Source organism: Xenopus laevis, chromosome 2L (genome assembly GCF_017654675.1).
Source record: "Xenopus laevis strain J_2021 chromosome 2L, Xenopus_laevis_v10.1, whole genome shotgun sequence".
Classification (NCBI taxonomy): domain Eukaryota; kingdom Metazoa; phylum Chordata; class Amphibia; order Anura; family Pipidae; genus Xenopus; species Xenopus laevis.
Window position 1 is genome coordinate 80,130,749 of NC_054373.1, and position 27,514 is coordinate 80,158,262.

General features: G+C 37.9%; 1 protein-coding gene across 2 annotated transcripts in view; it reads right to left on the reverse strand.

Moving 5' to 3' along the window:
- The window catches only part of mid1.L (midline 1 L homeolog), a 197,425-nt gene that overhangs the window by 117,238 nt on the left and 52,673 nt on the right, over positions 1 to 27,514 (reverse strand). Inside the window, exon 1 of one of the 2 annotated variants that reach the window (XM_018244723.2) lies at positions 2,389 to 2,675. The exons of the other annotated variant lie outside the window; for it this stretch is intronic. The gene's annotated coding sequence lies outside the window, so the exon portion shown is untranslated. Of the gene's footprint in view, positions 1 to 2,388; positions 2,676 to 27,514 lie in introns of those variants that run through there. 2 annotated transcript variants of the gene reach the window in all.

Sequence of the window (27,514 nt, forward strand, 5' to 3'; positions counted from 1 at the left end):
AACAGCAGTGACCTATACCAGGCCATAGGTCACATAAATACACTGACCTCTGTGCAGGAATACAATTGTAAGATACCACATAAAAGCCATATTCTTGCCAGCAGCATATAAAACTGAAAGGAAACTCAAAGGTTGTTAGATGATGTATATTACAATTTTGTTTTAAAGAACCAGCATCATTATTTGGGGAAAACCTGCACAAACTGTATTAATCTAATGGGTGGGTTATGACATGATTCAATAACTAGTGCCTATATATATCGTCACTTTCTCCGGCAAGCAGATACCTGTAATCAAGCTAGCAATACACTATTAAAATGACAGATAGTAAAATGATTTACAGACGGCAGTAAAAAAAAGATATAAAAATCACAAGATCTACAATTTCAGAGAGATTTCTAAGTGAAATGTTGCAAGCAAAGGGGACTTGGTTCTATCGTGATCTTGTGAAAACGGCAAGTGTGAAGTGTGTAACAGCTTCCAGTGACACCCTTTATTGCCATTAGTAGTTGTGAGTGAGTCAGATTTAAATAAAAGCCAATTATGAATGCGCCAAAGGAAATTCTACATCCAGTGTTCAAACAATTATATCCGACTCACTCACAGTCTCATGCATATTCAAATATTTACTTCTCAAATTCAAACAAATGGATTTTGTCTTGCTTTGTTCGCCTGATAACAAAAGACAAAGCACAATTGCGGCGCTTGGTTAAAAGCTATAATTTATTTAATTTTTTAAGACACTTTTTACAATCCACCCCCTTTTTTTCTTATACTACTAGAGCTTCATACAAATTAATCATTGCCAACTTTACAAAATCTCCTGTTTGATTTCCTATACATGCTAAATTAACAAACTAGCCTTTGTCCCCACTGACTGCATCTCCTCTGTTCCCACTAACCTACAGCAGAGGTTCCCATAGTTACCCTGCTTGTCTATTAACCACCTAAGCGATCAAAGCGAGCACACAGTGAATACAATCAGCATGCCAGGCTTCCTACTGGTAAATGCCCAACCGCTAATTAACTAATATACATTTTACTTGTGGAACACTTAACCACATTTAGCTTTTTACATTAAATGTTCATGCCACGAGGGTGGTGTGCTGCAAATTATACCTGATCAGTAACACACTATGGAGAAAATCCACATGATTTTTTTTTTTTTCTGCTGGGAAAGAGCTTTGAGGATTGTGAAGCCTGCATTCTTCTAAAGTTTCCCAAGCAAGGTTTAAAATGAACAATGCACAATTACATTTTTCCATTTGCATAAGTGACAGAGAGGAAGTACCAATGTCTTTGATTTGTGGCACTACTGCTGAACCACAACTCCCAGAATACAATCAAACTCGATATATATCACTTGTTGGTCTTAAAAGAAACATTCTCACATGTGATGCCTAATCTGCGGCCCATGGGATGGCAGTGGATGCTAGAAATCATTGAGAAATGCCCAGCCTGCTACCTTTTTTTTTTTTTTTTTACAAGTTAACCTTTATGCCATGCAGGAGACTTTCCAGTATGACATATAACCCTGTTTGCAGTGCCTGAGGGGAATGATGCTTTAATTCTGCATGTCACAGTTATTTTCCATGCACACAGCTGCCAACATCTGAAACAAATGCCTAATGACACTTTGCTGCTGGGTCAGTGCACCATATGAGACTTGCTCCAAAAAAGTCCCTCACCCAGCGCCAATGATCCCCCCCAATACTTATTCCTATTACCATATACCTCTCCATTTCATAATAATCTTACAGAAGGGTTTGCAGCTAGGGTTGCCACCTTTTCTGGAAAAAAATACCGGCCTTCCTATATATTTATCTTTTTTCCCTATTAATAACATTGGGATCAACCATCAGTTTTACTAGCAATAACATTCTCTTTTTAAATTCTAAAGCTTAATTGGCAAGTTTCATAAATATGGAAATAATAGTGGTTATAGGAAATACTGACTTAGTAGTTATATAGTCCAGACTTTCAAGCCTGCCAGTTTATAACAAAATGAAAGTTTGTGTGTGTGTGTGTGAATAATTGATGCAGAATACATTAGCCAGGGTATGGGCATTCGCAGAGAGATATTAAATTCAAATGGACAGTCCATGGAACGGAGGACAGTAGGCAAGTCTCCATGCATTGTCAATGACAAAGAGCCATTTGCATAATCTGAGTGATCAGACAATGGGTTCCTGTCCCCATCCAGAGAGCTCATTAAATCCCCCAACAAAGCAAGTCATTGACTCATTTCTTATGGGGGGGTGAAAGTTGTGCCCAACGCATAACTTGCCCATTAGTAATACAGAAGCACATGACAGTGCGTCAGAAGCAACAGGACTCATTGCACATGTTCAGTCCTGCACAGAAGTGTCACAAGCACATGCATCTTACCTGAGTCATGATTAGTATCCCATAATCCATACAGCTAAATAAATGGCAATCTGTTCTGCTACAAAGCAACTTTTAGAAGACGAGCGCACTACCATCCACTGTTGTGCCGGCAGATCCCAGAGTCGTACAGTGGGATTTCCTCGCTTAGAGAAACGGCATTAACTTCCCACAGATATTTCCCTCGCTCAGCCTATGAGAAGTAATGAGAACCAGGGAGCGGCCACCGTGTCCGCCTCCTGTGCATTGCAAAGCACTGTTCAGCCTATGTGAGAAAGCGCTGAGAGACAAACACCGGGAGGAGGATAGGCCAATCAGCGCGCAGGTAGGCGGAGCCTATAAAAACTAATAGGATTAACTAACTGTTGGCTGAAACTGGCTTTATTGACTATTGCCTAGGTAAGTGCGCCCTGTGTGGGACTCGTTTCCGACACTACCTGCCGCCGCGCCCACATTCTGCCATTTGTCATTCAATAACAATGCTGTTTATAAGACTCGTCTAGTCAGACTTCCATACAAGGGCAATGGGAGGGAATGGCAATTCTTGCTAAATAAGGGTTTATTTTAACATATGGGTCGTCGCCTTCGCCCAGCAACACAAGACAAGTCACTCTTGTTCTTTTGCTTTAGAGGGTTTTGAAGTGATTAGTCTAAAGTTCTAAACTATCTAGCTACTGAGTCAGGAGGAAGACAATTCCTGAGAAAAAGGTTACGCAAGTGCGGCTTGTTTATAAACACTGGGCAGTAAACAATAACTTTTTTTCAGCCAATGGCAGGTAGAGCAATGGGAGCAAACATACGATTTTTGCTTGACATGGGTCACTGTTATGACAGATGTGCCCAGTTTTAATAAATGAACCCTAGTGTCATGAAGGTCATTTTGTACAACGTCAAATGCAATCGCAAAACAGCAGGTAGGGTTGCCACCTGTCTGGTTTTGAAGCAGACAGCCCAGTTTTTTAACATGCTGAAAACTGGGCAGAGATCCACCCAATTGTGCCCAGGTGGTGCGATAACCGCACCCCAACATCATAGTCCAGCCTTTGCTATTACGACCCCGCCCACTATCATTGCGCGGTTGGCCTGCCACTTGTCTGGGCCCAGTTTTCAAGAGGGCTGTCAGGGTCAAAGCTGCCTGCCTAGTTTTTCTAATTTGGAAAACGGGTAGGATTCCCTAAGATGCAACAATCAGCCGATTGTCGGTCACCACATCATAGCTGTGCTACATCACCACCCTGCCCACAATGTCACCACTCCGCCTAGGGTTGCCACTTTTTAAAACAATGCTTACCGGCTGGTGGTGGGCGGACTGTGATGTAAAAGGGGGTGGGGCAGATGTAGAAAGGGGCGTGCTGTGACACAATGGGGTGGGGCCTAAATGTGCGACTGGCCTGAAGACAGAAAAAAGGGTTAATTTTGCGTGGGTTGGGGGCGGCCGAGCGCTTTAGTTAGGAGTATTACAAATTTACCGGCAGCTACATTGCTGGTAAATTAGTAATACCGGCCTTGGCAGGTGTTTTACCGGCTGGGTGGCAACCCTAACTCCGCCCCCGTGACGTCATTGTCCCATCCCCTCGCCCAGAGTTCCTGGTGGGGAAAGGTGGCAACCCTAAATGCACCCCTGATGTAATCAAACCCCCTTTCTTTGCTGGGTTTAACTACAGGACAGGAGGTACAGGCAGTCCCCAGGTTACTTACGAGATAGGGTCTGTAGGGTTGTTCTTAAGTTGAATTTGTATGTAAGTTGAAACAAATACATTAACTTATTAAATGCAACTTAAGACATAATATTTATTTTTACCTTTCTGTACATATTAATTCTTACCTTTCTGTGCACTGCAGTAGATATACATATATCAGAGGGGATTGGGTTTATTAAAACTACATGCTAAAAAAAGTCAGGCAAACTATATAGTTACTGTAACAGCCCCCGTCTGTAAGTGTGACTTGTATGTAGGTTGGGTTTATGTAACTCATGAACTGCCTGTATAAATGGCAGCCCTAACAGTGGCAGACAACGCCTGTCATTATGTATGTTTATGGTACGTATCCTTTTGTATACTGTAATCACTGTGCACCCAGGCTGAAGCACATGGGTCAGTAACAGGCAGACCGCACAGCATTTCAGGCAGATATCCGATATCATTTCAGGTATGAAAACCCCAGATGATGATTGCCAGCAGTATAATGCCTTTCTCACCTGACAGGTCCCTGAAATTGAATTTGATTGGGCCCCATGTTTGGCTGGACAAATTGGGCAAAAACTGTCTTAAAAATTCTCGTATTGATGTGAAAGGCAATGTCTGGTGACACGCAAGCACATAATTAGCGAGTCTCCCAGCTGCCCACACATGGATTTATCCCGTGTAGGCAGCATAGTTCTCTCCAATAAAAGTGTGGGCTTTATTAGCCTGCACCTCTAGAGGGAGAATCTATTTTCCTATGATACATGTCAGTTACATAAAGGATCCAATCCCTGTGCTTTAGTGATGTGCGGGTCAGGGTTTTCCTGACCCGCACCCGACCCTTACCCACCCTGCTCCAGCCCGCGCCCGCCCGTACCCGCGCTTCCGAGGGTCCTTTTATAGACCCGCCCCACCGATGACGTCACAAAAGGGGCGGGGCGCGCAGACGCGAGACTATAAAACCAGAATTCGGAAGCCTGCTCACCACCCATGAGGAGCAGTGTGAGGTTGACCTGAACCCACCCGACCCGCAGGTAAACCCGCAGGTCCCGTGGGTATCGGGTCAGCCCGCACATCACTACTGTGCTTGGTTGCTTGCCAGTGACTGTACAATTTGAATCAAATACTGGAAATGTGACTTTTACATTGTGAATAAGGGTACTGCTATACTTCGAAGGGATCTCTTTGCTGCATTAAACTTACAATTAATTGATGGTCTCATTACTAAAGCACCAGTGCCTGCCACACAGCCAGTGTCTAAGATTTCACCACAAAGCAACACTTCACTGGGTTTGTACACGCAATTAAGTGGAGACCAGATGTAAAACCAGTACAATTTCCTGATTCAGCATGGGAAAAACTTTTTATTGATATTGTCGGTCCTTTTACAGATGCTCCAATAGACTGCAGATTTGCGATAACCTTGATGGACTATTACAGTAAATGGACAGAAATTGCATTTGTTTCTCATATAACATCAGCTACAGTAATAAAATTTCTGTCTACAGTCTTCAGCAGAGAAGGTAATCCAAAGGAGTTAATATCAGACAACGGACCACAGTTTGTCTCATATGAGTTTGAATCCTTTCTGAGAGAGAGGAATATTGTGCATAGGAAATCTTAAGTGTATTACCCACAAGCAAATGGAGAAATCAAGCGTTTCAACAGAAGTCTGAAAGAAGCACTACAGACAGCAAATCTTACTGAGAAATCTTGGAAAGTATTTACAAAAGAGTTCCTACATAACTACAGAGCAACATGCCATGAAACAACTCAATCATCTTCAGCTGAATTATTACATGGCAGACAGATGCGCACTAAGTTACATGTTGCAGACATCAAACTTCCACAAAATACTGTGCCTACAAAATCATCTGCTGCTGACATTGTGAAACATCAACAAGCCAAATGTAAGGCTTATACTGACAGAAAACGTGGTGCAAGAGAAGTACACTTTCAGCCTGGATCTTTAGTCAGAATTAAGAAACCAGGAATACTGAAACAAGGACTAAATTTACTACACCACTTGAAGTGAGACACCAGTGAGGACCATACACATATGAACTGTCTGATGGACGCATATGGAATGCAAGTCGTCTTGCTACTGTTAGATATGACTTTGGAGAAGCTCCATTTGATGAAGGACATTTTCCTACTCCTGATGTCAACTGCAATAGGCCTGAAGAAAGTGAACCTATAAGGCGTACTGAGAGAATCAGTAAACTACCTGCATGGACCCAGGACTATGTGATGTGAATAATGTATATTATTGCTTTAAGATGCATTGTTGTTGTTTATTAAATTTGCCCAAATGCTTTCCTACTATATGGCCTGTATATGTCACTGTGCCCAAACTTATACTATGCATTCTTCCTGACAGCTTATAAGTGAAAGTTACTGTTATAGAATGGCTCCATGAGTCTCTGCTAATAAAGCATTGTTATACTCTACTCATCCTCGGCTACCCAAAACATAACACTGTCACTCATAATATTGTGAAATACTAATAATGTATGTGTGTTTATTTCTTTGTGTTGCATTAGACACATTGATAAAAACAGACACAATATGTGGAATATATGGTGGTTATAAATATGTGTTAATACTATTAAGCTCAAAAGGAAGGTTATAAATCAATCTTCACTCTATTTCCCATCTTATCTTCCCAGCTGAGTCTGTCTGTTATCTTACTTCCCACTTGTCCCTGGAGCAGTCTTTGTTTAGCTTAGTTAAACAGATGATTGTGTTTTTTAAACAACCCCCATAGCCAGAATACATTAAATTACATGATTTAACTCATCAGTAACCAGGAGAGGGAGTAACACTTTATTAGTTTAGCTTTGTGGCAAAATACAAAGGGCAGGGAAAGAACAATGTATATAGATACTTGGTCATTGCATTAATTTAAGCAGCACCCTAATTAGCACTTTTCAACACACTTTTCAACACATAATAAAACACAATGGGGGAATTTATGAATTTGCACCAGTGCACCTAGTAGCTGCTGGAATAAGCCAGTGTTTCTACCCATCTTACTGTCAACCATACAATGAACAATACCTGATCCCTTGAACCAGAAGCAGAATAACCGGAGCCGCAGTGAAAATATTTATCCATTAGAACAAAGTGATGGCAAAACAGAGGGTCAGTTGTGAGAGGGATGACTGCACAATTATATTTTAGATTTCAAACCTATATTCCTGAATTGCACATGCAGCTAAGATACCTTAAGTGGCTCCATCAGCTAAATATTGCTTTATTTTAAGTGCAAGCTACAATCTATCAGTATTTAGACAACTGTGTGTTAGCAGGTGGGTGAGCCATAAATGTTTCTTTAGACAAATCAATTTCACAGTAAATAGGGCACATGCTTCCCATCTCTTGCTAGCCTTATCTGTAATTATGAGCTAGGAAGGCAATGCAGATAGGGAGCTCTATATTTTCCCAGTGGCCCATCTTGCCAGAGAGTTGATGAGAGAATGACATTGGAGAAATCTTCCTAGCAGAGGTCACCAGTGAATTTCTTATCTTACACTTCTTGTGACTCTGCTTAGATGGCGTAAGAAGCATGTTGGTCTTATTATTGCCAAAAGAAAATAACCTATGTATAGGGTCTCCGCTGCCATGTGGTAAGTTGAGCAACTCGCCTTAGGCAGTAGAGCCAGGCCCGGATTTGTGGAAAGGCCACCAAGGCCCAAGCTTAGGGTGGCAGGATTTTAAGGAGCGGCATGCTGGCCAATCACACCAACATTGGTTCAGAAACACTGGGGTGGAAAGGAGATAAAATATATTTTTATAAAATTTCCCATGCGCCAATCCCCATTGCTCCAGTCCGATGATGAAAATTTGCACAAATACAAGGGGATGGCGGAGACTAATGTCAACAGGCCTAGGGTGCCCGATATGTAAATCCGGCCCTGAGTAAAGCTGAAAAAATTGCCAGGGAGGGCAAAAACCTTCTCCTAATAACTTTAAGAGCCACATTTTTGTTTTTTAAACTGTAGATTTGGCTCTTCTAGCAATTGTGCTCTCTGCACTAGCGATACCCCCCCCGACCCCCTGCAACAGGAAAGGTATTCGCTAGGGGGCGGCATTGCAGCAACGCCTCAGACGACTTCTGACATAGAATCTCCGCTGTCTATGTTGCAATGGTTAGCATTGCTCCATTGCAGAGCTGAGGTGGTCCTAGGTTCATTGCCAGCTGTATGGTTTTCACGATTGCATGGTTTTCCTCCGGGTACTCTGATTTACTTCCAACACATACAGAGAGGTTGACTGGTTCCTGTTAAAACTAATCCTAGCATATGTGAATATGATATGGACCTTGGGGGTAGCATCTGATGTTAATAATGTATAATCTTTGCAAAGCAATGCTGATGTTGTCACTATGTAAATAAATAAATAATCTATATGCCCCAATCCACAGATGTAGGCAAAGCTTTCATAGGTATCTAATATTTTTTGCCATGGAAAATGATTTGCTTGTGGCAGTATGAATGGACCACATAGCCATACACTTTACGGTTGTAATTTTCTCGTCCATATTTAGCCTGTTAAAATTGCCATACATGGGCCCCAAAAAAACTGCTAAATTCTGTCCCTTTAGACATTAGTGGAGTGGGCTGAAGGGCCTTACTGACTGATAACTGTCTGTATCTGAACAGATATTGGGCACATACAAAATAATGTAATAAAAGTCACACTCAAACAGAATATTTCAATTGTTTGTCCCCAGTTCTTATAACTATAGCAAAATGTATTTTTCTTTATGCTTCAGTTTTGCTAACAGATGTTAACAAATTGCTTATGATACAACTGGCTCAAGGCAAATGAACCTTTATACAGTATAGTTATATATAGTTAAACAGCTCTAAAGTCTTCTTCCTGTCTGGGAAGATAATTTGCAAAATGCTTCATTTCTGCTGTTTACAGTCAGAGGGTTACATTTGATTTACCTTTTAGCATGATGTAGAGAGCAATATTCTGAGACTATTTGCAATTGGTTTTCATTTTTCTTTAAATTTTTTATGGTTTTTGAGTTATTTATCTTTTTATTCAGCAGCTTTCCAGTTTGCAGCTTTAGCAATATGGTTGCCAGGATCCAAATTACCATAGCAACCATGATTTGAATAAGAGATTGGAATATCGATAGGAGAGGGTCTGGATAGAAAGATGAGTAATAAAAAGTAGCAATAACAATACATTTGTAGATTACCAGAGTATTTGTTTTTTTTTTTATTTCAATAAATTTTTTATTCTTTTAAACCACATTTATATACAGAATGCTTTTTACACAGAATCATTTATATTTCCCATATCCGTCATACATAATAAACATAAACAAATCCATAAGAAAATTCTAACCTGGTGACCTGAGGCGTGGAGTGAAACCCCAACAGCACGGGACAAAAATTTGGGTTCCATATCTCACCCCCCCCTAATAAAAAAAAAAAAAAAAAAAAAGAGAAAAAAAACTCCCCACATGCCCAAAACCCCTGATATAGTTCCATGAAATAAGTGCTAATATCTTCTTAATAAATTGTGATCCTTATATAGTACAAACCCGTGCCATGATACTGTCAATAACTAAATCCAGTGATGTTGTATCTACAATACCTATATTATGTAAACCTAGAGCCAATTTATTGTGAAGAACGATGCCCCCGCTACTAAAATAGCCAAGACATCGATCCTTTGAGTGGACCCCCATAATCCCAAAAAAAAAAGAGTATTTGTTTTTTGATGGGGTCAATGACCCCCATTTAAAAGCTGGAATGAGTCAGAAGAAGAAGAAGGCAAATAATTAAAAAAAACTATAGAAAATAAATAATTAAGACCAAAAGAAAAGTTGCTTAGAATTGACCATTCTATTACATGCTAAAAGTTAACTTGAAGGTGAACCACCCATTTAAGTAACATTAGTTAGAGAAAGCCATGGAAACAGTGGCAAAATTAGAAGATTCTGCACCCACAGGAAAATCATTTGGGATTCCCCTTACAAATGTGTGAATAAGGAATTTTTTATGAAACTGCTGATCAAATAGTGTCCCACTAAGTCCCCAGCAGTCACAGAATGTGCTAATTTGGCAGCCTTGCCCTGATATGCCCACCTTGCAGTGGGCGATATTGGGCTGATCCAATTGTGGGCCCTAGGGCATATCAATCAGATCACAACGTTGAGCATACGTCCAGTCGGATTGCAGACCGTATTAACAAACCGATTTAGTCCTCAATCCAACGGGACTTTTAACCCTTTCTGATCGACATCATGGCTGACTTTTGGCCAGATATCGATCAGGGAAGCCCGATGAAGGGCCCCATACACTAGACAATAAGATGCCGATTTAATCTGTCGGGATCTTATATCTACCCATGTATGGGGGCCTTTACACGGGCAATGCAGGAAGAGATGCTCTATTAAAATTTTTGTATGGATCCTTTTGGCACATTTTAAAAATAACACCGCACAGCTGAGTACAAAGCAGTGAACAAGAATCTGTCCCAGAACAGATCAATAAAATTAATTTGTTTGCAGTGACCCTTAGGGCAGATTTATCAAGGGACAAATCAATTTGGAGTTGTTTGCAGACTCGAATAAAATTCAGTAAGAGTTTGCGGGTTGATCCCATGCACCAGAGTTTGAATTTTTTGATAAATTTTTTTATTAGAATTTCGAGTTTATGGGAGTTTTTACAAATTTCCATGAACTCTAAATTTGACCCTTGATAAATCTGCCCCTTAATGTTATGGAGTAAGATAAGGAAACACAAAAGATTGCACTTTATTTTTATATTTCCACTAAACTTTTTTTTTTTAGCTTTATATGGAACATCTTTGCTTTAGAAAATAAGGGATGATAGTATGTGTACTTAAAACATAGTGGTAGAGCAAATAGCATATGGTAAAGGATGTGTATTTAATAGCATTGCATTTTTATGGTGTACTTCTGCCAGACATCAGTTATTATTTGGACATAAGACACATGATTCATTGAGAGCAATACATTTTTTAGTTTTGAATAAAAACCAACAGAAACACAAACTGGAGTCTGTCTGTTATAGTTTTGTTTTATCAAGTTCTGTTCATTAAAAGGGTTGTTCACTGCTGAGTTAAAGTTTGATGTAAAAGTATGATGTAGAGAGTGATATTTTGAGACAATTTGCAATTACTTTCTATGTTTTATTGTGTTTTTTGAGTTATTTAGATTTTTGAGTTATTTAGATTTTTATGCAGCAACTTTCCAGTTTGATGTTTCAGCAATCTGGTTGCTAAATTACCCTAGCAACCATGCATTGATTTGAATAAGAGACCGGAAAATGCATTTGAAAGGGCCTGAATAGAAATATGAGTAATAAAAAATAGCAACAACAATAGTACATTTGTAGCTTTACAGAGCATTTGTTCTTAGATGGGGCCAGTGACCCCCACTTGAAAGCTGGAAAGAGTAAGTAGAAAAAAACAAATAATTAAAAAACGATAAAAAAAATAAATAATGACCAATTGAAAGTTGCTTAGAATTAGTCATTCTATAACACACTAAAAAGTAGAACCACTGCTTTAAATACAAATAGTCTTTAATTTTCTATAAGAATTCGTCCCACTCTTTTTCCTTTCTTATAATAAAATGCCAGCTTAAAAGTGTTCAACTGCTCCCTCTAGTTGTCTAAAGAAGATGACCAAAAACATAATTACAAATGCAAAAGTATTCATAAAGAAGGATGATGATTACAGTGCTATGGGGGTGATTTGTCAACCTTTGAATTCAAACTCTTGAAGGTATGTATGATATTGATAAAACAGAAATGTAAAACATCAGCATCTAAAAGCCGCTGAGTTCACGTAGAAGTCAATGGAAGCTGACTATGGCAAATTTAAAACCTTTTTTCAGTGGTAGTTTTTCAAATTTTTTGACCCATTGAAAATGATTAGTACAAATTCAAGGGATTCTAATTTCTTTTCACGATTTTATTGAATCAGATTTTTTATATTTAGATTTGTTTTATTTTTCTTTATAATTTTTCTTTTTATTAGAGTTTATTAGAGTCCATCTGTCAGATGGACATAGTTATATATTTTAACTGTATTGCTTTAGAAAGCAAATTGACAATAGTTATGTAAAACACAGATAAACTGTAGCTACAATAAGGCTTGAGTTGGAGGTGTACTGTAATGACTGTGCACTGTCATGAAGAATATTACAAATTCGAATTTTGAAAAATAGCCCATATGTGAGGCATGGTCTCTGACCAACCAGCCCACAGCTCTGGGTCTATTTTTTAAATGTCTCTGCTGTATGTTGAACTGGCAAATAGGTCTAATGAGCGATATCACTTTAAGAATGCAGTCCTAAATCCATTATGTATACTAAGATTTGTAGGTCAGCAGCAGGTGCTAGTGTCACACGGAGGCCTAGTAAGTCAGCATTTTGAAGTACACAGGATGCAGTAGCCTCCTCTCCTTTTTGCATCTGGAAACAGCGTGTCCACTTGGCGGATTTCAGTGCAAAATGCAGTTCTTCTCTGAAATCCACTGAACCGAGTGTGTTCTCTCTGGAGAAGACACAACAGTTAAGGATACAAAAAGGAGAGGAGGCTACTGCCTGCGGTAGGGGCTGAAATTGGCCTGCTTATTTCAACAGGCTGATTTCGGCCCCATGTGGCACTAGCCTAAAGTTAAAGGGATACTGTCATTTTTTTAAATGTTGCCTCACTGAGGCAATTTTGGGCGACTATTGAAAACGCATCGCCGCGTGTGCATTAGTGCAGGCGATTTTGCACTGTAGCCTATGGGGAAAAGACGCTGAGGCAGTTCGGGGAGATAGTCGCCCAAAAGACGTGGCGATAAGTCGCCAGGCGACAAAATCTCCCCGAATCTCCTCGTCTGGCCTTACCCTAAAGGTCTGGCCACACGGGCAGATTCGGGAAGATTAGTCGCTAGACAACAAATCTCCTCTTCTTCACGGCAACTAATCTCCCCAATCTGCCTTCCGCCGGCTAAAATGTAAATCGCCTGGGGGCAGGCACACGGAGCATTTGTTTTTCTTTGGAAAACAAAGCGATCCGTGTGCCCAACCCCGGGCGATTTAAATTTTAGACGGCGGAAGGCAGGGGAAGGCAGATCGGGGAGATTAGTCTCCGCAAAGAAGAGGAGATTTGTCACCTGGTGACTAATCTACCCGAATCTGCCCTTGTGGTCGGACCCTTAACCTTGCATAGACCCTCATTGTATCCTTGAATACCCTTATGACTGGGGGTAGACACCGTCAGAGAACCACTTGGGAATATGCAATTGTGCATTTTTGATTGCCTTTATACTCACTGGGAACACCATAACGGTCAAAAATCCACTTGGTATAACCCTCAAGTGAACTGTTCCCTTCCCTAAGGGTGGTGGTACATGGGGAGATTAGTCGTCCCAGGAACAAATCTTCTCTACTGCAGGCGACTAGGTTTGTAGTTATGTTCCTAGTGAGTATAAAGGCAATCAAAATGCACAATTGCATGTTCCCAAGTGGTTCTCTCACAGTGTCTACCCCAGTCATAAGGGTATTCAAGTATACAATGAGAGTCTATGCAAGGTTAAAACTGCAAGCTAAGCTAGTAGCACCTTCATAACTCAGCTTGCAAATGCTAAAAGAGAAAAGCAATAAGAAACATAATTTATTCTCCTTGTATTTTTTACTTTGGATAAACACAAAGAGAAATAATAAATTAAGGTTTAGTAGCCCTTTTAAATGCATACATCTGTGTAAATGTGGATGGATTCTTTAAAGTTGCCTGATCTATCTAGGAGTGTTATGTACAATTGTATGAATAGCCATGTTTTGTACTTCTATTTTGTGGCTAAAGACATTCCACATGTGTGAAATTGCTGATATAAGCCATGTGATTCACTGCTATTGATGAGGCTTACTTTATTCTATATATTTCATAATACTTCTCTTGCCGCGCCCATCTGAGAAATAACTGAGACTTCATGCAATGTGTGATTGAGCGATTCCATGTGTGGGCCTTCATTATATATAAATATATATATATATATATAAAGGTCCCAGACGCGGACCGAAACGTCGATCAAATAAAGAAAGCAAATTTTAAAGAAAATCCTGGTGTGCATCAGCATTCCATTACTATATATATATATATATATATATATATATATATATATATATATATATATATATATATATATATATATAATATATATATATATATATATATATATATATCTATATATATATATATATATATATCTATATATACCAATATTTCACAGACCAGCACTCCCTTTTTTTTTTTTTTTTTTTGTCTCATTGGTGGGTGATTTATATTTTCTGTTTAATTATATTTTCTGTTCTATAATAGCTCAATTTGAAATACTTAATCTCTGAGACAAATATTGTGATCTAATAGAACATATTTGGACATGTCATACAATGGTTTATGTATCTCCTGTGGCTAGAGATTTGTGAATGTTTTAACTTAGGGCATTGTGGCCCAGAATATTCATGCCCTGACCCCCCCCAATCAGCATCAGTGTCTTTTTTTTTCATTTGAACATTTTTATTTATTTTCAAAGAATAATATGTTAAACAACTATTAATGCTGATAAATTGGTACAAATAATCGTTTAGCATCAGTGTCTTAATAGAACGCCCTCTATCTAAGTATATTCTTCAACTAATGTAATCAAGATTGTGTGGGGCATTCAAAGTGATTTTTATTGTTAGCTTTTGTTGAGAAGTTTGGAAAGTTTTGGCATCATTGGCACTCTTGGTGCTAGAGCTGCCTGTGGTTACAACCATTGCACCCCCTGTAGTTATGGCACTGTGTTGCCAGGAAACTCTGGAAACAACCTGGGTGTATTTCCTAATAATCAGATGCAAAAAATTTTTAAAAAATGTGTTGTGCAAGCTTATGTTTGGAAGTAGAAGAAGGTGATGATGTGATTCATCGTCCCACTAGCATAAAGTACTTTTGGTGGATCATCTGGTACACTGGCAGATGTGTTCAAGTCTGCACCTCTGAACATTTGCCTTTATGAGAACAGTAGTTGCTCCGAGTCAGGGTTGAGGACATTCTATTTTTGTTGCAACTGTGGCACAATCTATAGTTAGTATAGATATGGGTATATATTATTTATGTGAAAGTATGGAGGGGTGTGTGTATGGATATTGGGTTTTTGTTTGGAGGGGTTGAACTTCAACCCGATTTAACTATGTAACTATGACTGCATGTAACTGCTCAATACTGATTACTGGCAACACCAAATCTGGATTGGATAAGCTCGAAGCCTTGAACTTCATAGGCAGGTGTGTCCAATCATGAGAAAAGGTATTTAAGGTGGCCAATTTATGTTGCCCGCAACAAGTATTGCTGCTGACAGTAAACTGCTTGTTACCACAATGAATCAATTTTAAAGTGAATAAACAGCGTTAACTGCCTTTAAATACAGGCTTTACTTGTTCTGTACATTGTATATTACAGCAGGATTATAAATGTATCCAATGTGGATTGGCTTGGAAGGAGAACTGAAATTAGTTTCTTTCTATTATATTTTTAGACACTTTAAAACTCTAGAAAATCTGTAGCTGCACTTATGCGCATACTACAGAGAAATCAGCAAAAACAATTCCATATTAGAACAGAATCTCTTTTATTCAGTAAAGTAACTGTTATTATCTAGTTGCGGAAAAACATCTTAAAACACCCTTATCTTAATGCAATTTTCAGGCTCACATGAGTTGGGACAAGCAATATACAAAGCTAAACTCATAACAAGATACAAATATGCCAAAAAAAGCAAATGTTGTGTGCATTCCAACATTGTTTATTTATACTGCAGTAAAGGATTCTGAACTATTGCTTTCAATAATGTTAAATATGGTTTCCCAATATGTTTACCTTTTGCATTTTTAAGCCATGTGGCTCAAGCTTAGGTCAGTGATGATTAGACATGCATAAAAGTTTAACCAATTATAAGCATGTATGCAGCAATGACTGAAAAATCAAGCCCTCTTCCCTGGCTTAGTCAGGCAAGGCAACAATCCCATATAGGATCGGTGTGGGATTTTCACAGTTGGTGATGTGGGCATGGAGACACACTGGTTACATTTGAGATGTTAAAACAGAAATTTCAACTGCACATCAGAGGCTATGATATACCAAACTAAGAAGGTGCTTGAACGCACAAAATACTATACAAGCTATCCAACTAGCTCAACAAAAGGCCTGGTCTCTAAGTTATACTTTGACCTCCACACAAAGCTGTTTGGTAAACAGCTTGAAGTACGATTTGGGATGAACTGCTTGCCTATCCATTGGCGATTTCTCTTAACTTATAGAGACCGATTAATACAAATTCCCCACATCCTCATCTAAGTGTCCTAGGCTTACTCCTATGGTTTGGGAATGCACAGCTCTAACACAATACTGGTCAGAAGTTCTTGACAACTTAGATCAGGGTGCCCAAAAGTAGATCGCGATCTACCAGTAGACCTTTAGCTGGTGATCAGTCGATCTCAAGACACTGTCAACAAACAGTTTGACTAAATCACCCTCCTGTTTCATACTTTTCATTCAGATATTAATTATGTTAAAGTAACATAAGAAATAATTTTTTGTTAACTATAGCAGTATACATGTTCTCATACATCAATATTTAAGTAATATTTTTCATGGAACAGAATGCTAACTATGCTTTTATGGATGTAGATTATAATGGGATTGGGAAATCATGATTAAAGGTAGACATTAGTAAAGAATGGGCACTCCTGACTTAGATAGAATTCTAGAAGCACAATTCCCAAGAACCACAAGGGTATGTATGTATTGAATTGGACTCAATGACATTTTCACATACTTGCAAAGTCTTTTTATTAAAGAGTGTTTATTCTTATCTAAAAAGCTTGAATGCACTCGAGGAACTCAAATAAAAAAATAAAGGCAGCTCCTAAATGTTATGAATTGTTATGATTGATATGCTGAACCATGTAAACTGCTCACTTATACATAGTGTTAACTATCTGATAACACCTGTGTTAAGAAATCCCTGGTAATTTATGCTAAATTAAGCATTGTGTATGTAATTGTTAATAGGCTGTTCTCAAAAAAAAAATTGCCTGAATTAAAAAAAAAAAAGAAAGATAAATGTAACCCAAGTCCTTCTACTTACTTATATAGGCAGAGACAGGGGTGCTTCGCCAATGAGGCGAGTTGAGGCTGTCGCCTCAGGTGGCAGCGCCCCACTAAGTACCAGGGGCAGCAAAAATGCTGCTCCTGGTAATTTAAGAGTGAATTTCCAGGGGAGGGGGGGGGGCAGCAGCAAGTGCTGCTGCCTCCGGCGGCGGAGGGGCCAGGATCGCCCCTGGGCAGAGATGCATAACGTAATCCGTAAATACGCTATCTCAAACCTGTCAAAGGTCATGCAGAAGTCAACGGCAGATATCCTGAAGTGTTTCTTGACATTGTGATTTGCGGTGGATAATCCGTTAAATTTTTGTCGATAATCAGAAAAAGTAAAAGTTTTCGGAGTGTCAATCTACAATACAAATTGACACTCAATTTTGTTGCAACATTTTGAAAAATTATTGATAAATTAGTTCAATTTGTAGAAGGGAGTTTGGTCGGCTTTATTTTCATAAAAAATTAGCCCCATAGTGTGCAATGTAATATGCATGTGCTTCCCTTCATGCTCCCTACAAGTATAATACATAATGCATGATCTGTTGCCTCTATACAATATGTGGAAATTCAACATTTATCATCAGTCAGTGTGTGAAACGTTTTCCACATTTAAGCAAATGCAATGTAGTAAATATACCACCACTTATAAGATAAAGAAAAAACATTTGCAGGCTTTTTCCAACATTAGACCAAAGTGTGGCATCAGCACAAGTATTCCCTATGAACTCATAAATCTCATAATATAGAAGTTTTATCTGACATAAGTTTGGGAATATCTCCTTAGCACATGGAACTTAATATCGAACATTGTAGGTGAGGGAAACATTTATTAAATTGCAGCATTTTTTAGAGTGGGAAAAAGGGACAAGTACCCGCTAATAATTATTTTAAATCAGATGACCAAGGTGGTTATTTATCAAAGATCGAATTGTGTCTTTACTGAAAAATTCTAGTTTTTCGAGGGTAGTTTCAGTAAAAACTCTAATTTTTCGGGATAAATTTTTTTTTCGAGATTTGTTATGCCTTGAAGCTGCAATAAAGCTCAAACCTAAAAATACTCCAGCTAAAACCTGTCAAGGTCATGTAGAAGTCAATTGCAGAGGTTACTTGAACCATGTTTTTAGCCTTTGTGATTTTTGGGGGTTTTTTCTGTGGTTTGCGTTCAAAAACTCGAGCTATTCATGTTTTTTTCACAGATAACTCGATCTATTTGGGTATTTGAGTTTTTCCCCTCAATTGCATTCATTCGAGTTTTTACATTTGAGTTTTTTGAGCAAATATTTGAGGTGTGAATTTATTTGAGGTAGAAAAAACCTCACAAACTCGACCTTTGATGTATAACATTGATGGACTGAGTCCCTATCTGTAAGATTTAACATTAAAATGGCTGTATCTGGCATAGCAAGAATTTAAGCAAACACTAAGAACATGACCTTCCTGCATGCCAAATTTGATAGCATTGATGTATTGATGACATTTCTCTATTGCAGTACACAATCGAAGCCATCCCACAGTGCTTGAATTTTGGTGAAAAGGGTGGATGGATGCTATATGTGCATATTGTAGCGCAGGGCTCAAAACAAGCCCCTCCCACTGTAAGCCACACTTACAACTTACAACTGTAAGCCACCCACAACACTTTCTGGTTTCACCCACTTTAAAGCAAAGGCATTTTGCTATTTCCATTATGGTATTTCCTTCTAATGAACAGTTTGATGCCCAGTATGCACATAAGTATGTGACTAGTAGGGATGTCAAAATGATAATTTGCACATGACTTCAGCTTCTTAAAACAAAGCACCCTGCCTGTGTTTTGTGTGTCAAAACCCCAGAATATTTCTGTATTACTCCACATTATTTTACTATATATATCACCATTACTCAATCTGCTATTTTCTTCTTCTCTCTTGTTCTCTATGACCCCCTCTAATGACTTCACCTTTACATTTCTCCATCTCTTCTCTAATTCTCTCCCAGCAAGCTTTTATCTTCTATATTCTCTTTTAACTTGTGTTTTTTAACATCTTTTTATTTGAATGCAGTAGTTGGGAGGATAAAAAGAAAGCTCCAGTATAAAAATTAAAAGTTCCTTGATTCAAAACTCTTGCATCTTGCACGTTATTTCACAGAAATAAATAAGTGGAGGAATGGCATCCCTGCACACCCCTCCCTGATTTCAGCACGGCCAACCCTATAAGGCTGAGGAAAGGTGTAATCTGGCTCCTTTCTTGCTTTGGTAAGAAGCTTGAGGCTAAAAGAGGTTATGACCATAGAGGATGTTGCATTATTATTGTTAAGGAGAGGAAGGTCCTGGTTGACCGGGGACCAGGAGGTCATAATGGTAATTTGGGCCTTCCTTCAGTATTGCAACTATACCAGGGCCAAGAGAAGTCAAGGAGTTCTTGTGGGCAAAGAAGAATAGATAATTTGCACTAAAAGAAAAAAAACTAGGCAAAAGCACATACATGGGGTTGTGGGATAAAAGAAATGTAATGATTAGGAAAATTGTCATAACTGGGTGACAAGAAGTGGAGTCCACACCAGGGGCCCGTGCTCCTCTCTTTAGATCACTGCCATCGATATTGGGTAGGAAATATTTATTTAATCTATACAGAAGAAATGTGTTATTAGATGCATTTGCCCCAATGCTTAATATTTGGGTCATAGAAAGAGTTGGACAGCATTGTTTTTGTAAGACTGCAGCATATCCATTATTTTAGATCCATTATTTTAGAATTCAGCCAAATACTAAATTCTCTAAACGTTTAAGCTAAATATTAAGACAAATCAGAACTCTAGTTTATATATTCAAGTAAAAAAAGAATGAAAACATCAGTTATCCAGAGCATTAATCCAAATTCAAATTAGATTCAACTGAACACACCCGAATTTGCTACATCCCAGGAAAACGAAGGCCTAAAAACAATATGTAATATTACTAAATAAGAGTGATTTGGGGAATATATTTACTTTAAAAAATATTGCCAGTTTTCTCAATTGTTAAAGGAAGACTATACCCCCCAAACAATGTAGGTCTCTATTAAAAGATACTGAGTAAAACAGCTCATTTGTAAAACCCTGCTTCATGTAAATGAACCATTATCATAATGATATACTTTTTTAGTAGTATGTGCCATTGGGTACTCATGAATAGAAAATTGCCATTTTAAAAAATAAGGGCCGCCCCCTGAGATCATACGATTCACTGTGCACACATACAAACCACATGTAAGGTTACATGAGCCAATTAACAGACAGAGTTCTGCCTTTTGCTTCCTCGCTTTTTCCTGTTACAGTTAGTGTTGTAGTATTTCTGGTCAGGTGATCTCTGAGGCAGCACAGATAGAGTCACAAAATGGTGGTTCAAGGAAAGAGATGTAAAAGGGCAATATTTATGTAAATATATATTCCAGTTTGGTAAGATTCTTTAATATGTCATTCAATTTGATATAAACTATCTGTTGCTTAAGTATTCATTTTGGGGGTATAGTTTTCCTTTAAACAACTCTATGTTCTTTCATTTCTTTTACAAAGCAGCAGTTTCAGCTGTCTTTATAAAAGAGCATCACATGACAGTAGTTAGCATCTACAATAAAACATACTGTTTACTACACTGTAGGATTTTAAACCAATGGGATTATAAATGACTCATATAAGAAAGCTAACAAAGCAAAGAAAAATAATTATTATAATTTTTTTTATAAATATAGTATTGGCTGATGGGTGGCTGAGATTAAAAAGGGGAAATGTGAGGATGATGATAATATCCGTTGAAGGTAAAACTGTTAGTTGTAACAGTGATCTCAAATAACACATTTTTATACACACAGTGCACCTGTAAATAAAGAACAAATTTACTTGATCAATATGTGCAAAATAATGTACAGTAGTTCATAAAGTGATTAATAATATAAGTAATTGCTGGGAACTAATATCGTATTTTCAGCATGGAAAAAACAAGCAAAGTATGGTATGGTACATTGTTGATACATTTTTGTGTAGTTCACTGATTTTCTTTTTGGCACTTATTGTGGCTTGAATTTTATTATTTTATTTAACCAAAAAATAAAGTTTGGGGATATTCCAGATTTAGTATAGGCGTGCCAGTAACCATGACTGATCTACTGAATAGCATTCTTTTGTTAAACCACAATTACATTCAAGGTATAACCTGTTAGGGTCCGTTATGACTAGACTACTAGACCTCACTATAAATGAGTCGCTATATGGTAAAACAATATTAATTCTTTTGTTTGTTTCGAACACCTGTAGAAGTAATGACTTTAAAGTGAAATCACGTTTCCTTGTCCAGGGGCAACACTTGCCTTGAAATGCCTTGTAACATAATAGTTTAGCATTTTGCAGGATTATAGGTGGAGTGAGACAAGCTAAGTATACACTTGTGTAAATTAAGATTCAGACACCCTATGCTCTTCACCAGCCAGGTGTTAGCATGATGACCTTTACGACAAGCAATAGGAAATTCTAGACAGATTGTACAACAAATGTCTTGCCGTGTGTTGACCTTCAAATGGCACATCAGTGCGTTTGCACCAGTATATATGTATATTTCTTGACTATCCTAACTTAAATTTAGTTTTTCCTGTACTTTGAATGTTTTCAGAAAGGTAATATTACCTATATGATTTAAGCTATGATCTGTGTGAAAAATGGGAACAAAACTCTTTTTCTTAAGAAATGTTGAAAAAGTAGAGCTATTATTGTTTATGGAAAGTTTTCATATTTGCCATAATCAGCATGGCATATGGACGAATGAAAGTATGTAGAGAAGGAATTTGCAGTATGAACTATATTTGCATTTCAATTTAATGCACAATACACTTCATTCGTTTTCAGTAAAAATGAACCAAATGATCAGAACTAGCTGTAGTTGGATGGAAGTGTACACGGTGCTAGTAAAAGTTCTCCTTATCATAGGGAACTACTGTAACTAGCTAACAAGCTGATGGTTCTTCCCTGTGGCTCAAGATTTGTTAGTGGAAAAGCATAATCAAAAAGAATGTTTGCATTTGTGCCTGAAAACAGTATGTACTGTTAATTATATTACCGTAATTTGCTTTGATTTAGATTAAATTTAGATTAAATATTAGTCACGTTTATGCTGGCAAAGGGAAGTGTTATCAAATGACAGCATCCTTCAAAACAGTTTTGTCATGCTGTAGGGCTATGGGAAACCATGGCATTTTGACTGCTCTGGTAGTTTCAGGAGAACTACATACTTCATAACGACCCATCATTTCCTGTCAGCATTTTCCATAGAAAATTATGGCAAACACTGGTAGAATTGAACAAGAATTGTCCATCTATCATTGTCAATTTCTGGCAAATGTAGAATGTTTCCAATTCCTTCATATGGGAAACAGAGACAGGCAATTAGATGTTTTACCCATTTTACCCACGGCACGACTTTGAGCCTGTATGGAAATGTATTAACATAGTGGGCGAGATGAGAACAGTGGCATAACTAGATGTTTTTGGGCCCCACAGCAAATTCATTTTTGGGCCTCTAAAACATGCAGAGGTTATCTTGTCTTACCAATATGTTTTGAAATAGCTCATTAATTACATCACGTGGGGCCCCCTGTACCTCTTGGGGCCCCCCTGCAGCCACAAGTTCTTCTTTTTCTGTAGTTATGCCCCTGGATGAGAAATCTTTCAAGACAAAGGAAAAATCTCCATAGCAGTTTTGCGATCAAGTGACATAAAATTTGAACTTTTGTATTCAAGTGCAAAGTATTATATCTGCCACTAATCCTGTGAAGTGCATTAATCTCTCAGTGCCAACTGAAGCATGATATGTTATATAATGGTGTCAGCGTCTTAACTATAGAGGAAGCAGACTCAGTGGCTAGCTCCCTTTATAGCAACGATACTAGCCAAGTTGTGTGCTGGGTTGTGCCCCGAGTGGGAGGATGTTCCCGCCTATGTGCTTGTAAAGTTTCAGTGTGCGCCGGCCACTTAAAAACAACTCTTCAAAATATTAATGCTACAGCTACAAAAATATGGCTGTCCTGTCATAGAGGATCTTGGAGGATCTGATAAGTAATTTTAAATTATAAATAACTAGGGATGCACCAATTCCACTATTTGGGATTCGGCCGAATCCCCGAATCCTTGGTGAAAGATTTGGTCGAATACCGAACCGAATCCTAATTTGCATATGCAAATTAAGGTCAGGAAAGGAAAAAGTGGGAAAAAAACTTCCTTTGTGACAAAAAAGTCAAGTGATTTCCCTACCCAACCCTAATTTACATATGCAAATTAGGATTCAGTTCGGCCTGGCACAAGGATTCGGCCGAATCCGAACCTTGCTGAAAAAGGCAGAAGCCCGAACCGAATCCTGCATTCGGTGCATCCCTATAAATAACATGCAAAGACAATGTTATGATGGATGTAAAAAATGGTTAATTTCTTGTCTCTGTATCTCTTTAATATCTGAGTCAGAATAGATGAACCACAGATTAATTTTTTGGGATTACTGTCCAATTTATTAGTTTGCCTGTTGGACTGATATTTATAATATTTAGTCACTCATATGGATACCCATATTGCCTCCCACCATTTAGGTCCCAGAGGTTTGAATGAGGAGTCTTGTTTTTTATAGACTGTAGATATGGTTAACCTTTCTATTCATTCCATTACAGATAAGAACACTGAATGATTATACAACAGTGACAGGTATTGACGTTTCCCTTGGCTTCCTTTTTTTCATAGGTAAGATATCCTTTTTTGTGCTTAACTAAATGTGTTATTGTTTGTAATTGTTTTGATCAAATTTCTACATATTTGCTATAACATTAAGGGTCAGGGCACACGCTCAGATTCGGGGAGACAAATAGCGTGTGCCCTGACCCTAACTGTGGGAATTGTTTATTGGTTACAGAGGTAACCATGGGATGTTAACCCATATGTGCTAATTTGTTATCTTATGAACAAATTGTACATTTTGAACTGTCAAATGGACATTTGTGGTGGACTATGTGTTTACCTTTTTGGATGTAGTTATGATGTCATATAGTGAAGCCTATGGAACCTCTAAACACACTGGGGGGGGCAAAAAATCCTTTGGATGACTAGATCTGGCCCATGGGCCTCCAGTTGGAGAACCCTGCCTTAGAGTATATAGACTAAGGGAAAGTAATTATGTATGCATGAAAATGCATCATGCTGTGTTGGTAGTGCACACAATGAAAACAAATTCCACTGTTGGAATGCTAGACCACTATAGAGTGTATACCCAGGCAAGCAGCTTCTTCGGGAAGAAAAGAATGAAGTAGTTCAAAAGGTCAAGTAAACATAAACCTTACAAACAGATACAGAACCAAAGATTATGCTATTTTCAAACAAGGAACCACTTCACAATAAGGAGACTGAACAAACTCAATGTTCTTAGTTAATTCTAAAACTTGTAATAGATGGAGCTACTTATTTGTAAATTACCAAGGTTGTGTCAAACTTTAAATATTTGTCCCATAATTCTATATTTTTAGTCCTCAGGAGCAGCATGCAGCAAAAGGATTCAAACAACTACATGGCCAGCAAGGAGATTTATGCGTGGACTAGGCTTTGCTAGGGCTCTATACAGTGACAGATGCTTTGACCTCAAATCGCTGTACAGTAAACAACACTTTGTGATATGGAGCGGTAGATTAGGCTAGTATTGGTAGCAACTGAAGATAAACCTTCAGGCAAGTGGTGGGTCTAGCTTGTGGTGTTGCCAGACCTGCCACCTTAAGTGTGCATTACATTTTGTTCTTTCCGGTTGACATTCTCTTCCAGTGAGCCCTGCTTTTCAGTGAAGTCACATCACAGCTAGGTTCGGATTAAATGTAAGAATGTTTGGGCTTGGGTGGGAGTGGGATCCCTATGTGTTTCCCAGATGGAAGTGATAGGGACCATAGATTGCAAACTCTATGGGGCAAGGACTTAATGATGTACAATATCTGTAAATTGCTGTAGAATATGAGAGTGTTATACAAAAATATACATTACAGTCATATCATTCATTATGTTGTGCAAACATGCACTAATGTGGATTCATTTTGGGGGCATATAAGTTAAAATAGAACTTTATTTTACAGATAATAATGTTTTGGCACCATGTTTAATACAGCAACCTTAAAAAACATTGCAAGCCTATTTACTATCCTGCTCTTGCACCAAGCCCTTTGTAAACAATCCTGTGGTTTGAACTTTCCAGGGTCCTACAGGTTTTTTTTTCTCACAAATTGCATCAAGTCTCTTAAAAAGCAAACAATGTATGATTGATTCAATATGAGAGTGCATGTATTGTGTAGGTGGATTATCTGTTTTGGAAAGGGTGTTATGAGTTGTTAACTGAGAACCAGTTTTCTTTGCCTGTATGAGTATTAATATTATTATAAACATGTATTTATAAAGCACCAACATATATCACAGATCTACACAATAAATGCATGTGTATATTAAATATATAGTTTACATACAGAAACACAACAAATAACCTATACAAGTCGATGCGATAATGCCTTCAGATTGTAAGCTTTTGTTAGCAGGGCTCACTGGGGTTTTATTATTTAAACCCTGTGTGATAAATTATTATAAGGCCTTTATTTATTATAAGCTAATATAAAGCTCTGTGTAACTTGCTATAGATATATTGAAAAACAATGTCTGGTTTTATGGAGGGTTTAGTATTTGTAGGCATTTAAGTGTAGATGTGTGTGTGGATATCTGTGTGTGGTGAGAATTTGTGTGAATGCATAGTTATGTATGTGTTTATTGTGATGGTAACATGGGTATTTGCTTTAGGATTCCTTTAGGATATGCACATTTAAGGCTTCTCTGAAATTTATCATCTGTCTGCTGGTTGCTTTTATGGTTGGAACATGTTTTAGGGGTGTGTTGTGGAAAATTATTTTGTTTCTTGGAATGTAAATATTACTTAGAAGTTGCTCTATTTACAAATTGTCCAAAATATCACTGTCTACTCTACATCATGTTAAAGGTTACTCCTTTAATTCCCAATTAATAGTCATAAGGAAACCGAACAAAATATAATGACACCACTATTATAACTGTATGATATATAACTTTATGAAAAGATCACTTTTAAGCCATTTATTTAAAAAAGGCATATGGGGCATTTGTGAGAATAGCTCCAATGAGTCCATGGTCATGCTAAAATTGTCTGAAGAGGTAAAAAAAACAGGAACAAGCAGTTTAGCTGCTGCATGTTTTTACTGACACTCAACAGCTAGACTGCCTGTTCCTGATTTCTATACCTCTTCAAATTATTAGCCTTAGCATCAGCTGCTCAATTATAGCATGTCTTAAAGGGGTTGTTAACCCTTCAAAAAATTTTTCAATTCAGTTGTTTTCAGACTGTTCACAAGACATGGGGGGGTTATTTACTAAGCTCCAAATACCCGAAATTCCCCGAAATCCGAAAAATTTGTGTTTTTTTGTGTTATAATAGGCTTTTAAAAAAATCACGAATTTTTCGGAATTTATTAAACCTCGAGGGCTAAAAAGCCCGAATATAAAAACACGGCATCTCAAACCTGTCGAGGTTGCATAAAAGTCAAAGGGAACAGTCCCATTGATTGTTGGTTGTATCGGGGGTTTCGGGTAATTTCACTGTTTTCGGAGCTTTCAGGTGAAAATTCTGAGCTTTTCCAGCAAAGGTAATTTTCAGGAAAGTGTAATAATAAATAAGCGTTAAAAACCCGAACAGCTTAGATCGGAGTTTGTAGCAGCTGATAATGAGATAAATTTGGACCTTGATAAATAACCCCCTTATTTTCTATTTGTGACTGGTTTTCTAATATTGAAGTTTAAAGTTTAATCTTTCGCTTTGTCTTTGTAAAAAAGCTCTGTAAGGTGGTCAGAAACTCTTCAAACTGTTATAAATTGATGCATTAGGTGATAAATTTCTTATCTCTGGCCCTGCTGAGAAGAATTCCTGAGTTTCATTAAAGGTGAACTATGGCTTCCAAACTAAAATTTGATAAAGAGGACCACATAACACAGAAACCCCTAATATATCCATCACATTTACCCGTTTCTTCAAAAAGTATGAATACATGCCATTTTCTATGCTGAAATCAGCTGTTTAACATGTTACAAATTGTAACAACTTCTCCACAGCTTACAGACAGCATGCAGAAACTACATAACCCACAATGCATTGTACTGTGATGTTCTGTTTCTTATTGAAATCACTTGTGCAGGAATTGTGGGGTTTGGGGGATGAAGGCT